We start from the raw sequence: 13,666 nt of genomic DNA, 5'->3' as shown, positions 1-13,666 counted from the left end.
AACCTGGGTCCCCAGGTCCCTGATAACCTCTTCTGTGCTGTGGATTGCCACCTATATGGTGTTACCTTGTTTTTCCGAAGTATGACTATACATTTTTCAGGCCATGGCTCTGGCACCTCTGTTTCAGTCCCTTCTGAAGGATATCAGTGTATGCACTTTCCACTATTTGCAGTCATCTGCAAACTTTGTCAGTCCCATGTTGGCCTGTACTTGAGAAGTAGATGCCAAACAATAGGGGCCAAGGACCGAGCCCTGTGGGACACCACTTGGTGCCAGCAACTCTAACCCTGTGGGTTCTGTCCTTAAGCCAGTTTGCAACCCATCTTGTGACATATGGGTTTACATTTTTTTTCTACAATACCAAGGTCAAGGTAGGCTGTATGGACTGCCTTTCCCTCATCAATGGCCTTGGTGACTAGGCATGATCTTCTTGACAAAGCCAAACTGGGTCGGGTCCAATGTCTGCAAGTCCCCTATATCTTTGTTTATGAGCTCCATTATGATCCTCTCCATAGCTTTGCAGACTAGACTTGTTAAGCTTATGGCCACCTTTGTGGCCTGTGGTAAGGCTGAGATTAAACAGCTGCCTTATGTGCGGGTTTAATTCCTCATTTATAGCACACAGCCGGGACACCATCGATGCTGTGTTTTTAGCTTTAGAGAGAGCAGCTTTCACATTTGAGATGTCCGGGAGGCTACACTCAGCTGGGATAGTTATCTCTCCTTTAGGGGAGAGGGGTGAAGTTTGCACTGAACCTGTCTGCCAGTATGTTGGCAATGTCTGTGGGTTCAGTGATTTCATTTGACTAATTCTGAGCATATCTGTGAGTTTCCACCAGCCAGGTTCCTAACATACATAGCTGAAATGATTGTCCTTTTGTTTTGAATCCAATTTTTTTTCTCAAAATGGCCTTTTAGTTTTTTTTTATAGTGTCGTATTTTTTACTAATAATGATCAGGGGTGACTTTTTTATGGATTTTGTTCTATCATGTAATAGCTTTCTCCTCTTATTGTAAAGTTTGTTAATGGCTGGGGGTCCCCCCAGACTGGACGTTTACTTTTGTGGAAAGAGTCTTGTTTTATTTGGGATTGCCTGATCCATGCAGTCCTGGAGGTGTTCATAGAAGGCATTTGTAAGGGCTTCTTGTGGTTTCCTCTGACTCAGGGGCTTGAAGGATACCACAGTCTTGAGTAGTGTGAAGTTTGCTTTAGAGAAGTTCTTCACTATGGTCTTTTTGTGGGGCGGGATGTGGATTTCCAGTGAGATTAGTTTATGATCAGATCTCACCAATGAGGGATATACTTCGGTGTGGAGCATTTTGTCCCCATGTTTGTGACAATGAGATCTAGTATATTTTCCTCAACAGTGACTAGCTGTTCCATGGCATTTTTTATGAACTCTCAGGAAACGTTGGCTAGAAAGAATTATGAACTCCAGGAACGTTGGGCTAGAAAGTTAGGGCTTGAGTAATGTTCCCAGTCTATATTCGGTAGTTGAAGTCACCCAATATGATGGTGTTTGGAGATACATTTATACCTCCAGTGTCTTCAGGAAGGCTGTGTGGGGTTCCTGAGTTTGAGAGGGTGGCCTGTAGCATGCTACAATTTGTAGAGCAGTTTTGCCTATTGTTAGTTGCACCTGGATGGTTTCAAGCTTCATGCGTTGCCACCAACCTGGAGGTGTGAGTATCCTTTATGAATATGGATACACCCTCCTTTTGTGGAGTGGTCCGGTTTTGGGGCCGAACGCATGATATGAGGTAAAACCTAATAGTGCCGGGTGCTCTCAGGAGCCTTGAACCAGGTTTCAGTTACAGCACAGACATCGATGTTCTCCATCGTGCATTTTGAGATTTAGACTTCTGGCATTGAGCAGCATTACCCTCAATTTCTTCCCATTTTATTTTCTAGGGTGGTAGGTTTAGAATTTGAGCCTTGCCTAAAAAGGCACTATGGGGTGGCAAGAGCCTTAGCCAATATCCGAATCCCAGGGTGACAGGTGCAATTGTCAAGCATGTCATCCCAGGCAGACAGACACTGGATCCCCTTTGAATGACACCAGACATTAAGCCAATTGTTAAAGCTGATCATCTTGTCTCTATATTGTGGCATCATTCTTGGTGAAGGAAGGATACTGCTCAGGGTTAGGGTCATACCTGCCTGGGCTACATAATCAGAGAGCTCCTCTATGTCTCTTTTCATGCAGTCCAGGGAGGTACGTCTCAGGTCGCTCACACCAGCATGGACAATGACTGTGTCATATTTGTACTTGCTGTGGAGTGACCAGTGCTTGTGTTATGGATAGGCAGCTTACTGTGACCCTCTCCTTGTTCAGCCTGGTGAGTGGGACGTCAGTGTGTCTGACTATGGAGTCACCTATGACAAGTATGTTTGGTGTTGTATTTGGCCTTAGGGCTGTGACTGCTTTTTGCACACTTTTTTGTGGTTTATGTGTTGCTTGTGGGGTGTCTTGAGGTAGCAGTTGTTTGGGTGTCTGTTGGAGGCCTCTGCTGTTTAGGTAAATTTTACTCAGAGCGTATGTCTTTGTGTGTTTATGTGTTTGATTCAGTGGAGTGGTAGCATTATGTGAGGCTGGTTTTGTGGTGTGTGTAGTTGCCTTCTCCTCCTGTCTGGTCTTGCCAGTCCTGAGTTGAGAGAGCTCAGCCTCCAGTTTGGCTAAATAGCTGCATCTCGCAAGTATTTGTGTTATGTGGGAGGAGGAAGGGTTGTCTGTGTACATGAGGCAGTTATAACATTGCCTCAAGATTCCCAGATTCACCAGCTGGACGGAGAGGAGATTGACAACTGACCTTTGGACATGCTAGAATAATATTGGGAAATCCTTAATTGAAAACAGGGGCCAGTGGGGAGTGAGGTGTAGTGCTTTTAATTTTTAGTGCTGACTTATATAATTGCTTTAGTGAGCAAGTGCCAGGTAACTTGAGTGCAATGTGATACAAGTAACTAAATGCAAAAACAAACAGTAACTTTCTTTCAAGTGAAACAAGGAAATAAGTACAGTAAGCAATGCAGATATCACTAGTGATCCACAGAAGCTGAGAAGTATTAGGTGAATTAGCTTCCAGGGAAATAACAAGCAAACAAACAACAAGTATATAAACAAAGCTAGATTCAGTAGGCCTGGATCTAGTCTATGCTAGAGCAAACAAGGTGAACCAATTTCAGTAAGATACAGTTCAAATATTCAGGCACTATAAACCTTTAACCAGAAAATTCCCAGCTCAGAAGGGCAGAGTCCAGCCTCTTCTCCCACAAGAGTGCAGTCCACGAACCTTCTTAATGTAAAATAACTGGCCTGAAGCCCAAGTGCCTAAACCAGAACTAATACACTTGGACACTGGGCTCTCAATCAGCAGTTCCCAACTTAGAAGGATGAAAGCTACCTGTCCTGCCACCACAGTGCTTGCCACAAACCTTCCTAATGTAAAACAACTGGTCTGAAGCCCAAGTGCTTAATCCAAAAGACTTGAATGATAGCTACACTTTAATCAAGTTACAACCAAGCAGTAATAAATACCATTGAATACTTTAGAGAATGTCTGGATTAGTGCTCAAGTTACACAAAAGTCTATGCCACAGCAAACAAGGCGCACCAACTTCAGTAAGAAACAGTTCAGATATGCATGCACTATAAGCCTTTAACCAGAAATTCCCAGCTCAGAAGGGCAGAGTCCAGCCTCTCCTCCCAAGAGTGCAGACCACTAACCCTCTTAATATAAAATAACTGGCTTGAAAGCCCAAGTGCTTAAACCAGAATTAATACACTTTTAGAATAACAGACACTGAGCCCTCAATCAGCAGTTCTCAACCTAGAAGGATGTAAGCTACCTGTTCTGCCACAACAGTGCAGACCACAAACCTCTCAGTGCAAAACAACTAACTGGTCCAAGCCCAAGTGTTTAAACCAAAAGGCTTAGAATGAGTTACACCAAGCAGTAATAAATACAATTGAGTATTTTAAGATGATGCAAAAGTAAAAGTAGGTAAAGCAGATAAAAATTTTTCTGAACAAGTGCTGAGATCAAAGAAACAGATTTGAGTGCTGAAACTAGAAAACTGGCTAGTTACAAGAAAAAAAAACAAGCTAGAAGGCTTCCCTCAAACACAGAAGGGCTTGGGGGCTCAGAAGCCTACAAATAGTCTGTACCACTTAACAAGAAAGGCAGGAAATAAGCTTAATTTTTTTTTCTATTTCCCAGATGCTCTCTGTACACAGTAGGAGTGCCTGAAATCAGAATATGATCTCACTGCACTCAGTTGAGTGAGCAAATGAGATGGGCCCAGAGGCAGGCTGAGGGGCGGGCAGTTTCAATGCCACTAAGATTAACACCAAAACAGAAACAGGGCAGGTGGGTGGGAATAACTGAAGAGCAGAATAACCAGTTAAAAATTCCTTCAACACTCCTTCATACACAGTTTAAATCAATTTAAATACTGTATTTTTTAAAAGAAAAAGTGCATAAAAAGGTACTTAAATTCTCTTATACGTCCAGTTGAATATAACCAAGTTCTTAGCTTGCCAAGCTGAAGTTTTAAAGCAGGAATTATTTCACATGCACCAGTTTAAATATGCAAGGACAGGAAATCACTGAATGTGGCTACCCCCACACCTGTAATTACTAGCAAATAACAAAATTCAGCCAACACTAGCTTTTAGTTCAAGTTACTGAAGAGCAGAATAACCAGTAATTCCTTCAACACTCCTTCATACACAGTTTAAATCAATTTAAATACTGTATTTTTTAAAAGAAAAAGTGCATAAAAAGGTACTTAAATTCTCTCCAGTTGAATATAACCAAGTTCTTAGCTTGCCAAGCTGAAGTTTTAAAGCAGGAATTATTTCACATGCACCAGTTTAAATATGCAAGGACAGGAAATCACTGAATGTGGCTACCCCCACACCTGTAATTACTAGCAAATAACAAAATTCAGCCAACACTAGCTTTTAGTTCAAGTTACTGAAGAGCAGAATAACCAGTTAAAAATTCCTTCAACACTCCTTCATACACAGTTTAAATCAATTTAAATACTGTATTTTTTAAAAGAAAAAGTGCATAAAAAGGTACTTAAATTCTCTTATACGTCCAGTTGAATATAACCAAGTTCTTAGCTTGCCAAGCCTCCATCAAAATTCATGCCTCACCCATTTCAGCCCATTACAACACAGAACCACCCCTCTTTTCTCACCCACTGCTCAAGCAGTTTCTCAGAGGGGCCAAAAACTTAAGACTACCTAGGAGAGCCCCAACTTCAGCCTGGGACCTTAATTTTGTATTGGAAAAACTTACTCTTCCTCCTTTTGAGTCAGCTGCAAGTGCAGAGTTAAAATTCCTTTCTTGGAAAACAGCTTTCCTTTTAGCAATCACTTCAGCAATAAGGGTATCTGAATTACAGGCTCTTATGGCAGTGGAGCCTTTCATGCGAACAGGGTGTCCCTCCTCCCTCCTTCATGCCCAAGGTGGTATCCAGTGTGGCTCTTCATCAATCCATTCATTTGCCAACCTTCTTTTCTAATCCACAGAACAAAGGGGAAAGGATACTGCACTCCTTAGATGTGCACATACAACTTAGATTTTACTTGGACAGGACTAAACCTCAAAGGAAATCTGAACAACTGCTGGTGGCATTTGCTGCAGGGGCAGAGGGGAAGGCTATTTCAAAGCAAACCATTTCTAAAGGGATAGGCCATTGTATTCATTTCTGCTATAAGCACCATAGAAAACCTATCCCACAGGGGATTAGACCCCATTCAACCAGGGCTGCATCTACCTGTACAGCCTTTCTCAAGGGTGTCCCTACCAGAGACATCCTAGAAGCTGCTACCTGGAGTTCTGTACATACCTTCACCAGGCATTACCATTTGCCAATTTTCTCTAAATCCAGAGCTGGCTTTGCCACTGCAGTCTTGCAGGGCCTTATAGCTGGTCTTAATGCTATCTAAATTCCTCCTCCCATCCTTAGCTTTGGGAATCTACCCAAATGTGATGACTGCAACAGTGAAACATGAAGTAGTACAGTTGTGTACACTTACCATAAATGTAGATGTTTGAGTGTATTCATTACTGCAGTCCTGGTTACCCTCCCTCCAGCCCCCTGACTTCTTTAGCTATACCTCTACGCTCCTTTACTATGCTTAAAAGCTTTTTGGTGTATTTGCTTTTTTGTTGGAGTATAACCTTGTATATATATATATATATATATGTATATATATATATATATGTGTGTGTGTATTTAATTGCTTCCCATTAGGGGGGCACCTGACATCTGGGGCAAGAAAAACTGATGTAATGGCATCAGCTGCATGCTTTATACCCCTGACTTCCTGATGTCATGGAAGATGAGACAGCAACTGATGCAGGACCCAATACTTTGATAATCAGGCAGACTGAGGGCTACTGCAAGCAGATAACCCAAATGTGATGATTGCAACAGTGAATACACTCGAACATCTACATTTATGGTAAGTGTACACAACTATACTTTCTGTCCTACTTGTGTGAGTTGCTCAATGCTGGCTTGTCTTATTCATCAGTCAAAGCAGAAATGTCATCCATATCTGCTTGTCTGCTCTTGAAGCAGTTCTTTAAAGAATATCAGACCTTTTAGGAAAACCATCCCTCCTTCATGGGACCTCAACTTTGTACTAAAGAAATTGACTTTGTCCACTTTCCTCAAGCATTGCTCCTGGAAAACGGTCTTGCTGGTTGCCCTGACCACGGCTAGAAGGGTGCCAGAACTCCAAGCCCTGATGGATGTTACCCTTCCCTTTCTAGTCTTCCATAAAGATAGGGCATCTCTGAGGACTAACCCATCCTTCATGCCAAAAGTGGTTAACGAACGAGCTCTCAACCAATCCAACTCCCACCTTCTTTCTCACCCCACAAAACTGCAGTGAGAGGATTCTACACTTCTTGGGAGTTCAGAGACAACTGAGGTACTACCTGGACAAGATTAAACCCTTCAGGAAGTCTGTACAGATCTTCATTAATTACCATCCTAGGATACTGGGTCTCCCTGCTTCCAAGCAGACCATATTGTCCCGGATTTCTAAAACCAAAACCATCTCCTTTTGTTACACTAACCATGGAAGGACTCTCTCCTCCCCTGTTAAGGCCCCTCTACCAGAGCCATGGCTTCTTTCAAGGCCTTCTTCAAAGGTCTGGATAACATTGCAGTTCTTGAAGCAACCACCTTTCATTCCTTCACCAAACATTGCAAACTGGATTTTATCTCCAGATCCAGAACTCGTTTTGCCACAGCCATCCTCCATGGCTTCATTGAAACCTCCTCTACTCAGGCTTCCGCTCTTCAATCTTGAACTTTGGTACTCTCCCTCAACTGAAGAATACTGCAGCAAGTGAACAGAATGACACAGAAAAGTTGTGTAAACTCTTACTATAACCATAGATGTCCTTCTCTTCACTGCTGCAGTATTTTATCCCTCCCACCTCCCCCACTGGACTCATGTCTTTCCTGGATACACACACATCACTTTATCCTTAGTCATCTTTTCCTCCTGGGGCATTCCATTCTGAGGATGGTACGTGCATTCATCCATTTTATGGCCTACATATGACTTCAGCCTACTCCAGATGTACCATGTACCTTAGTGAAAAGTCTTCTGTGTACTGGCCAATATCGGGGTGCCATCTAGCAGGGATGTCCCTCAAGTGAAGAATACTGCAGCAGTGAAGAGAAGGACATCTATGATTATGGTAAAATTTTACACAACTTTTTTTCTTTTCATATGGTTTCATGCCTTCTGACCCATCTGTCCAGCAAATGTCATTTGTACTTTCACTGCCTTTGTCTAATCAAATTGGCTACACCACTTCCAGCAATAGCCAGGGACAATTTTTCCCTGCGAGGGTGATCTAAAGCATCACAAGTGCTCAGGGGCCCAGTACTGAGAAAAACATGAATGGAAGTGGACATGTTTCTTTATGTGGGCTACTGAAAAAGGTTTGGATCCATTTGTTACTCTATAACTGACTGTATTTTTACCACCTGTCTCAGTTACTAGCACCAGATCATGCTACTCTTTTTTCATTAAATATAGTGGACAGCAATATCAAAGTTTCATTACTACCTCTTGCCTCCCAGAAGTTTTGAAAGGCCTTTCTCAGAGGTACCTTTATCACCAGACCCTGTCTCACCTTGAGGTTTGTATTTTGTTTTAGAAAAAGTTAACTCTCTTCCCTTCCAAACAGCTGCTAAGGTGAAATTGAAATATACCTCTTAGAAAACTCATTTTGTGGGGGCTATAACCTCTGCTAGAAGAACTTCTGAATTGTAGACCTTGTCCATCAGCCTTATTTACATGACCTGCCATAAATATGCATGACAACATGCATACACTCACTATTTATGCCCAAGACGGCTATTGAAATCAGTCTTAACTAGACTGTTAATGTCCACCTTCTTTCCAAAGTACCTTAATAAAGGAGAGTACTTGCTATTTGTACAGATGCAGCTTAGCTTTTACTTGCACAGAAATAGATTTATTAGAAAAGGCTTTCAGTAGTTCATTTCATGTTCAGAAAAGAAGATGGGTTTCAAAGTGTCTAAAAATGTCTCTATCTAGGTGGTTTGATTATGTTAAATGATGTTATGACAGTACACGGAGCCTTTACTTTCTTTTCTTTGGCAGTAGTTATCTGTTAAGCCTTTTCAAAAATACTATTTGGATGATTGTCATGAATGGGCATGCCTTCATTGAAGGTTGGGTGTTGAGCTAGCACCGTAAAAATCTATTGCCAATCATTAGCGGACCCGAGTTCCGCTGTGGCGACCCCTAACCAGGAAAAGCCAAAAGAAGAACAACTATTTGGATGATTGTGCAGCAGTTATGTGGACTTCACTGAATAGTTCCACAAGGTACTACAAACTGGATGTGATTTATAGGTCTTTCTTCAGGTACACAATTATTAGGTTTATGTCCCCATGAGGACAACAATCCAGGAGGATAAGCTTAGGACTCTGTCCTGATTTTTAATGAGGCAGGACCTTCTCATTTCAGAGATGAAAGCTGTGTACCCAATTCACCTGGCCATAGCTTTGCAGTAGTTAGCTGCGTAATAGAATCCTCTCCCATGGTGTGTCTGACAGCCCAGAACTACTTACCTCACCCATCCAAATTCCACTTCTGCCAAAGCACTGGAAAAACTTCCCTCTGTGTCTGAGTCTGGGCTTAAGGAAGTGATGGTCAGGACTATGCCTTCATTGACCACAGTGGGCCTTTCTTTTTACTACTGTAATTTTGACTGTGCTGAGACTGTGACTATGGTAGTAGGTTCAGGTATGCGCCTGATGTTCTGGATGAGTTTTTCCTTCCTTAAGGAGACTATCAGACACTGCATCTTAGATGCCCTTTTTTATCATTTAAGCCTCACAGAACCTGTTGAAAGATCAATGTGAGACATGTTCAGTCCTTTCTGGTTCTTCTCCAGGTCTAGCCACCCAACAAGAAACTCCTCTCAAACTAAGGAAGCCTTTCAAGTGTCTCCTGGTCTTTTTCTTTCTGCTTTTGCAAGCTACGGTACCCAAAAAGATGACTCCACTGATTCAACAATCACAGCTCTGTTATGCAAGTCTGAATGTAGGGAGTGTCTGAGTTTGACCTAGTTTGAATAAGCCTGTAAATTCTCAGTGTTTTTGCAAATGGCCCTGACTTTGAGCTGTGAAGTTATCCTACAGAAAGATCTGCAGTCAGAGACCAAGTTATCCCTAGAGAGCTCTTGGGACAACAACACAATTTACCCCATGAATAGACTATAGATACGGTCTATGCTTTGGAAAAAGGCCACAGCACTTGCTGTTGCCTCCTGCTTTCAGAGGTAAAGGCAGGCTTCTGTCCCATCCTAGATCTCAATGAATTAGCAAGCACATCCTGTGCATCAGGCTCCAGGTGACAATTTGAGTGTCTTACACTTGATGTTCTTCGTGTTTCACTATTGCAGTCATTACATTTGGGTAATCTGCTGGCAGGTTGCCCTCAGTCGGCCTGAATTCCAAAGTCTTGGGTCCTGCGTCAGTTGCTGTCTTCTCTTCCATGACATCAGGTTGTCAGGGGTATAAAACATGCAGCTGACGCCATTTTCTTTAGTCTTTCTTGCTGCACGATGCCCGAAGCAGAAGCATTTCGCAAGTGCCAGTCGGCCGACTACTGAAATATTCGCGTTTGAATTTCAGAACTGACGTCTTCAATAAAGCTAAGTACCACATTGGGGAAACTTTTTTCTTGCTTTTTACCGATGTCAGAAAAAGTTAATAATTGTATTACTTGTGGGAAGCAAATACCTCATAAGGATTTCCATTTATACTGTATTCCTTGCCTAGGCCCTGATCACAACGTGCCTGGCTATCAGTTTTGTGCTAGATTTAACCAACGCACTATTAAGCGTCGGTATATTTTTCCATCTAAGTATTTTGGAAACAGATTTAACTACTCAGAGATGTCGTCGGATAGCAATCCAACTACCGGAGTACATAAGAAAAGGACAGAGAAAGGCAGTCGAGATCCAAAACCAACGACAAAGCTTTTCCTAAGCCAGTCGCCAGTACTCATTGAGGCGCTTTCGCAGCCCCTGAGACCCGCTACCTTTGAGTCGCAGGCCTCTACCGACACCCATGTGGAGTCTGGCATGCTGCAAGATACTCAAGGTATTGGACCGACGGATGTATCTCCCTCAGATGGGTCCGGAGCCGCTGAGCAGGTACCGGCTTCTGAGGGTGTATTCAGACCTCAAAATTTTTACATCAGACCGACGAAAGCTGCAAAACCGAAGGCAAAGGCACCTTCTAAAACTAAAAAAACGACGCCTGAGCCAAGTGTGCAGGCCTCTATGCCTAAAAAACAGATGATCAAAATGTCTGAAAACCTTATTACCTTGATCAGGGGTACCCATCCCCCTCCAGATAAGAGGCCTAGGCAAGACACTGACTATGAATCTTCAGATCAGGTTTCTATTTCTTCTGATTCCTCTTCTGATCAGGAATTATCTTTACCTCCCTATGAGGATTCTGATGCTGAGGAGTCTATTCCATCTGCATCTCCTCCTGAGGATTATTCATTTGGAGAAACCTTGCATACTTTGAGGGAGCATTTTCAGTGGGAGAGTCAAGACTTCTCAGAATCAAAAAAAGAGGCTCAAGGATTTCCTCCTTCTCCCTCAGCACAAGCCTTTAGCCATTCCCCCTGTGTTAGACATTGTGGATGATGTTTTTTCAGGGTCAAGCCTGACCCCTGACTCTTTACCTCTGACTCCCAGTAAGCCTGATCGGTATTACAGGGTTCCTCACTCATAAATTTTTATTTAGAAACCCTGCTGCTGATCCTGAAACTATTTCACAGGGTCCCAAGGGAGTTAAGGCCTCATCATCAGAAAACCCTACCCCTTCCGACAGAGATTCCAGGGCGCTGGACAGATGGGGAAAAAAAGGTTTATGCATCTGCAACCTTGGCAATCAGGGCCTTAAACTGTCAATTTCATATGCTTAGTTAACAACATGTTATGGGATTGCTGAAACAGAAAATGATGTTGATTTCAGAATGTGCAGAAAATAAGAAATTGCAGGAATTATTGCATGCAGCTGAACAAGTTGGAAAGCATACTTTGTAATGTGATTTTGATTCTTTAGAGGTCTCCTGCAGGGCCGCAGTTACTGGATCTGTGATTAGGAGGCATGCCTGGTTAAAGGAACAACATTTGCCTGATCATGTTAAAGCTAGATGCACCTTTACAGCATGATTCTCTCTTTGGTATTAAGGCAGAAGAGGTTTTAAAGAAAATGGAAGACAAAGCTAAGTCTATGCAAACTGTTAAAGATTTCTTACAAGTGCAGCCACCTAGATTCAGTTGACACTGGCCTACAACAATTGGTCCTTTCCTGTGTTAGAGCTCAAAGGGGCAAATCCAGATGACCTAAGGGTTCCAGGTACTAGGCTCAAGACTCATACAGGTCAAAGCAATGGGGTGCATCCACCTCCAAATCTGGAGGAGATAAACCGCAAACCTACAGAAAGCAATCCCAATGACTTCCCTCTGCCTACACCAAGCACTTATCTTTTGGCAGCACCCATTGGGGGAAAATTAGTACTTTTTGCTCAAAATTGGCAGTTAATAACCCAGGACAAGTGGGTACTGAACATCATATCACAGGGATACAGATTCCATTTCCACACTCTGCCATTGACAAATGGTTGGCCAGACCTGCCAAAAAAAACAATGGGCAGAGGCACAGAAACAGGTTACGTCCCTCATGGATATGGGGGGCCATTCAGATAGTACCAGAACAAGAAAAAGGGAAAGGTTTTTTACTTAAGACTGTTCTTCGTACCCAAAAAGGACAAGGCCTGGCGGCCAATACTGGACTTATCGATTTTGAACACATACCTGGACATTCCAAAATTCAAAATGCTCACTTTTCAACAGCTTCTGCCCATGCTGGGCAAGAATGCTTGGCTGGTGACTTTAGACTTAAAAGAGGCGTACCTGCATGTCCCAGTAAGACAGTTGTGCAGAAGATACCTCAGATTCAAGGCTGGCTTAATGCATTACCAATTCTCTGCACTGCCCTTTGGCTTATCTACTGCGCCCAGGGTCTTTACAAAGTGCCTGGCACCAGTAATTGCATTTTGCGGACAAAGAAGTATTCAAATATATCCTTACTTGGACAACTGTCTCATTCAAGCAGAGAACAAGGACACTCTTCTACGACACCTGGCATTTGTGAAAAGGCTTCTAGCATGCCTAGGGTACACAATAAACAAAAAGAAATCACAACTGGTACCCTCTCAAAAGATAACATTCCTGGGTGCAAGCTTGCATACAACTGCCCAGATGGCTTACCTCATGCCAGATAAACAAATACAACTGACTACTTACTTCAAACTGAGGGCAACAAAAACCCAGTCTTCTGCAAGACAAATTCTGCAGACTCTGGGCTTCATGGCACCCTGCATCCTACTAATTCCATATGCAAGACTGCATATGAGGAAACTTCAGTAGTACCTAAAAAGTTTATGGAGTCAGCATTCACACAGTCTGGAAACAATGATTCCTCTCCTCCCCTGCCTGCAACAGGAGTTTCTATGGTGGGCAAAGGTCTGTCGCCAAAACATGGGACGGCCCTTCACTCTACCCCCTGCCAGCCAAACCTTAACAACAGACTTTATTATGTATAATATAAATATATTTATTATTATGCCTGGGGGGCCCACATGGCAGGAAGATGCATTCAGGGCATATGGGCACCAAATCAAATGCATCTACATATCAACCAGAAAGAGATGCTAGCTGTTCAAAATTCCCTAACAGCCTTCAAGGACTTACTTCATCCAGGACAACTACTGATAAAGACAGACAACTCCACAGTCATGTGGTATATAAACAAGCAAGGGGGTACACACTCATACCCCCTTTGCAGATTAGCCATGGCACTGTGGGACACAGTTTTGACCTACCAGATAAATCTTCAAGCTCAATCCCTGCCAGGAAAACAGAACACTCTGGCAGACGATTTAAGCATAAACCTTATGGATCCTCACAAGTGGAAACTAAATCCACAAGTATTCGTCATGATAACAGAGAAATGGGGGAGCTCAGACATAGATCTATTTGCCTCTCCTCAAAATTATCAACT

Source organism: Protopterus annectens, chromosome 9.part0 (genome assembly GCF_019279795.1).
Source record: "Protopterus annectens isolate FY-2018-M chromosome 9.part0, PAN1.0, whole genome shotgun sequence".
Lineage (NCBI taxonomy): Eukaryota > Metazoa > Chordata > Ceratodontiformes > Protopteridae > Protopterus > Protopterus annectens.
The sequence above is the reverse complement of the archived record's forward strand: the minus strand, read 5'-3'. Positions refer to the sequence as shown.